This window comes from Rhinopithecus roxellana, chromosome 13 (genome assembly GCF_007565055.1).
Source record: "Rhinopithecus roxellana isolate Shanxi Qingling chromosome 13, ASM756505v1, whole genome shotgun sequence".
Taxonomy (NCBI): Eukaryota; Metazoa; Chordata; class Mammalia; order Primates; family Cercopithecidae; genus Rhinopithecus; species Rhinopithecus roxellana.
The window spans coordinates 52,791,908-52,797,427 of record NC_044561.1 but is presented as its reverse complement, the minus strand read 5'-3'; positions in this window follow the sequence as shown (position 1 = coordinate 52,797,427).

Genomic DNA, 5,520 nt, shown 5'->3' with positions numbered 1-5,520 from the left:
GTATGATCTACTTTGTGCTAGTATTCGTTTCTTTTGGCTGCTGTAACAAATTACCACAACGTCAGTGACAACACAAAATATTTTTTGCCATCATTGTTAAGTCTCTTTGTTATTTTTTGTTTTTATTGGTACCTAGTAGATATTAACACAAAATTATTATCTGGAGGTCAGAAGTCCAAAATGGGACTCACTCGGCTCCAATCAAGCTGTGGGCAGGGCTGTATTTCCTTCTGGAGTCTCAAGGGGAGAATCCCTGTACTTACCTTTTCCAGCTTCTAGAGGCCCCTCCTCCACCTTCAAAGCCAGCAGCATGGAATTGAGTCCTTCTCGTGCTGCAGCCTATCTGGGTCTCCCTCTCCTGCCTTCCTCCTCCACTCATATGGCCCCTTGTGATGACACTGGCTCCATCCAGATAACCTAGGCTCATCCCCTCCATCTCAAGGCCAGTTAATCAGCAACCATAATTCCCCTTGGCTATGTAACCTAACATTCACAGGCTCTAGAGAGTAGGACATGGACATCTTTGGCCACTATTCTGCCTCCATCAAAGCACCACTGCCATTCACACCTTCCTACCTTTACTGATGCCATTCCTTGAGCAGCTCCCCTGAACTCCTAATCCCCCTGCCCTGGTCCTTAAACAAATGCAGGCATCACGCCAAACCCTTCTCAAGTGCTGCCTCCTCTGAGCCACCACACCTGGCCAATAATTATTTGTATTAAACTTTCCCTGTACAAATGACTGCAAGGTTTCTATCTTCTGGTTGGACCCTGACTGATACACAGGCTGGGAAAACAATTCAGTGAGCATCGGTTACTTTCATGGAAAAAAAGTGATGACTCAAAAGGTGGTACCTAGAGCCCAGATGAACCAAGAGCCAGGAAGATGGTCACCAGTGATCCCTGAGTCCTGGTACTTGTGCTACTGTCTAGTCACCTCTCACACTGAATAGGGCTGACCAGGGCACCAACAGGATATTGCAGAAATGACTTACTGTCTGGGATAAATCATAAGAGATGTGCTGGCTTCCACTTCAAGCTCTCGGATTACTTGACCTGGCAGGAGGTGGTACTCTGTCATGATGTTACTGTAGCAGCCCTATGGAGAGGTCCACAGGGTGAGGAACTGAGACTCCTTCCAACAGCCTGTGAGGGAGTTATCCTGGAAGGAGATCCTCCAGCCCCAGTCAAACCTTCAGATGACCGCAGCCCTGATGGACATTTTGACTGCAACCCCAACTTGAGTGGCCCCACGTGAAAATTATCCAGTTAATCTGCACCCTAATTCCTGAACCCAGGAAACTGCAAATTAATGCTATTAATATTATTGTTGTTGTTGTTTTTGGAGATGGAGTCTCACTCTGTTATCCAGGCTGGAGTGCAGTGGTACAATCTCAGCTCACTGCAACCTCTGCTCCCGGGTTCAAGCCATTCTCCTGCCTTAGCCTCCCAAGTAGCTAGGATTACAAGCATGCACCACCACACCCGGCTAATGTTTATATTTTTATTAGAGATGGGTTTTTGCCATGTTAGCCAGGTTGGTCTTGAACTCCTGACCACAAGTAATACATCTGCTTCAGCTTCCCAAAGTGCTGGGATTACAGGTGTGTGCCACTGCACCCAGACTTATAATTTTAAAGTTGCCAAATTTGGGGGTAATTTGGGGGTAATTTGTTACACAGCAATAGACGACAAACAGATTGGGGATACCAATCTGTAAGCCCAAACCCACTTATTTACTCCATCTCTTAGAGATGTTTTCTTTAAAAATAACAAATACTTTAGGTTTTCTAGGTCAAAAGGCACACATCTAAAATACTGAATAGGTGTTTTCTATAAGAAGAGAATAAATATTTGCAAAAATATTTTCCCAAAAAATCTTAACGATGAAATTCAAGGATAACGATAGAGTACAATTTTTGGGTAATGCCGGCCTACCCACTGGAAATCTTTTGGGGGAATAACATTTCCCTAATTGATATTCAGAGCTAGTGTTGTGAATCGTTAAAACCAATTGCATATTTGCGTATGTTCATCTGTTAATGCTGATTTGGAATGAGATGTGACATAGTTCATCTTTGAACATGTCTTCACACAGGTAGGTACCTTCCCAACACCACTAGGTCTATGAGCATAATTTTTTTTTTTTTTGAGACAGGGTCTTGCTCTGTCATCCAGGGTGGAGAGCAGTGGTGTGATCTCGGCTCACTGCAACCTCTGCCTCCCAGGCTCGGATGATCCTCCCACCTCGGTCTCCCAAGTAGCTGGGACCATAGGCATGTGCCACCACGTGAGGCTAACTTTTGTATCTTTTTGTTTTTTTTGTAGAGACAGGGTTTCACCATGTTGCCCAGGCTGATCTTGAACTCCTGGGCTGAACTGACCCTCCCATTTCAGCCTCCCAAAGCGGTGGGATTACAAGTGTGAGCCACTACACCCAGCTCAGGAGCATAAGATGTTTAGCTTAGCATATTTATTACATAAAACACATTTATATGTTTTTATAAGATTCTATTTGACTATTAAAATTTTCTTTAGATAGTTGCCTTTCAATAGATTAATCACTTCTCAATTGCAGATCAATGGATTCTGAAATATAAACATTTCTTTTGGGTTTGCATTGAGGTCCCTAACACACAGCTCAAACTGTAGTTTGGGCTCAGATAATGTATCTGTGGCAAATGCGTGTGGGAATGGAGCTCTTCTTTTTTTAACTTTTAACAACATGGGAAGAGCTTAAAGCAGTAACATTAGTTGTGATTCAAACAATAGTTCTTCTTGAAATCACTTAACACAGTAGGAGTTTCACATAAACACAGTTTTTGTCTTGTGGTTTTAGGCTGAACTCCTTAAGAAACACTATCAAGTATGCAGCAAAAGTGAATTTCCAAAATTATTCAGTGTTTAGTAATGGTGGTTCAGGGCAGTTCTCATTCAGAAAAATTTCAATCCTTGTCCTGAGCTCAAAACTTAAATGAAACTTCACCACTACTAAATCATTGAACTGCTGCATTATAGGCCATGTTGGGATATTCAGCTAATAATTCTGACAAAAATTCACGGGAGCTCTTGATAGTGAAGTCCACAAGAGCTAAAGGAAGTTTGCTATTGACAATACTGGTTCAATAATGCATGATAAATTCAAATATTTCCCACAAAGTATCTGTTGACTTAAATAATACAATGAATAATCTATAGGCTTTAACACCTTATATTATTACAAGCTTTATAAGTTGTCCAACTGAGCTTTTCTATTCCACACTGATATGATTTAGCTGTGTTCCCACCCAAATCTCATCTTGAATTGTAGCCCCCATAATCCCCACGTGTCATAGGTGGGACCCAGTTGGAGGTAACTGAATCATGGAAGCAGGATTTTATCATGCTGTTCTTATAACAGTAAGTCTCATGAGATCTGATGGTTTTATAAAGGGCTGTTCCCCTGCACACACTCTCTTGCTTGCCGCCATGTAAGACATGCCTTTGCTTCTCCTTCACCTTCCACCACAATTGTGAGGCCTCCCCAGCCATGTGGGACTGTGAGTCCATTAAACCTCTTTTTCTTTATAAATTACCCAGCTCAGGCATTTCTTTATAGCAGTATGAAAATGGACTAACACACACATATATTTCTAGTATGAACAATCATAACACATCTTAGCAGATTCCACTTCAGGTTGTACTGAATTCATTTTCTCAACTTTTTGTTTTGAGATGCAGTCTCACTCTGTCATTCAGGCTGGAGTGCAGTGCCACAATAGCACCAAGAGACCATCCAGCTGAAGGTCTTGGTATGTGATCTCGAAAGTCAAGGTCAGCATGGACAACTTGCAAATGAATGTGGTTATGTTCCAATAAATTTTCGTTAATGGACACTGAAATTTAAACGTCATATAATTTCCCTGTGTCCTGAGTATCATTTGATGTTTTTCAGCCATGTAAAATGTGAAAATCGTTAGTTTGTTGAGCCATACAAAAATAGTAGGTACCTTGCTAATGCCTAATCTGCAAAGGGCAGGAAACAAAGTCATCGCTGCTCTTCCAGACATCTCCTGTTCCTGAACAGCCCATAGCCCTGGAAGGATGTGGTAACAGCAGCAGGAAAGCAGGTTGCTGCTTCAGGGAGACAAAAACTAAAGCTTCCCTGATAGTCATTAGAATGTAATGAATCTCTCTTTTTTTCTTCCATTTACAACCCTATTTCCACCTTTGTTCAAGGTCCTGGAGAGCCTCCCAGCTTCTTTTAATCCAGGGGCATAATCCTGGGGCCCCCTCTCACAAAGAAAGGGGCCTAAATTAAAATTCATCAGCTGCATGCAGTGGCTCCTGTCTGTAATGGGAGGCTGAGGCAGAAGGATCACTTGAGCCCAGGGGTTTAAGACCAGCATGGGCAAAAATGTGAGACCTCAACTCTACGAAAAATAAAATTTAGCCAGGCACAGTGGCACGCACCTGTGGTCCCAGCTACTTGGGAGGCTGAGGCGGGCGGGTTGCCTGAGTCCCAGAGGTGGAGGCTGCAGTGAGCAGAGATTGTGCCACTGCACTGCAGCCTGGGCAACACAGCAAGACCCTATCTCTAAAAAATAAAATTAAGAATTGATGAAGAATGATCTATGAAGACTAATATGTGGGAGAAGCAAGAGGGGACTGTAGAAGCAGCATGGGGAAGCACACACTGTGGTGTGTCACCCAGCAGTGTCCCAGCACCCCAGAGCTGCTGCTGCAGACAGCTTGAACCACTACTTGGGAAAGTGGAAGCAGAGCAGGAACTGTGGATCCTGGAAACAAGAACAGGAGAAAATGATCTTGGGAAGAGGGAAATGGGCAAAGAGCAGTCTTTTAAGAAGGAAGGAGGGAGCAGCTTGCATCACTCAGACTTGATTCTTCAGAGCTTCCTGGAAGTGATTCTAGTTTCACAATTAAACAAGAAGATTGTCGGAGAGAAACCTGATCAACATCTCCAAATTCATGGAAGGTTTGCCAAAATAAAAATTTTGTAGGCACCATTGTGGTTCATTAGGACAATATAGTCATCCTTCACTACATTTTCCCTAACCCTAAGCCTAAATTGATATTAAATTAGTCTCACCCCTAACTCTCCTTGTAGTGGTCACAGCAGCTACAGAGACCATCCAGCTGAAGGTCTTGGTATGTGATCTCGAAAGTCAAGGTCAGCATGGAGAACCGGAAAGAGGCCTGACTAGAAGACAGCTTGCCGCTGGTCAGTTGTGTCATTTTCTGCAAGTTGCTTAAACCCATTGTTTTCTCACTCTAAAGTAGGGTGTTGGGGCAGTGTCTCTCAGACTTTTAACGTGCATGAATGACCTGGGTACCTTGTTTAAATGCAGATTCTCATCTAGTGGTCTGGGCTGGGGCCTGAGATTCTGCATTGCTAGCAAGCACCCAGGTGATGCTAATGTCGCCAGTCCACTGACCACACTGGGCAGCAAGGGGCTGGACCATCTTCTATCCCTTGGCACATCTGAAAACTATCCTAGGGTTGAGAAAGCTGCAATGATA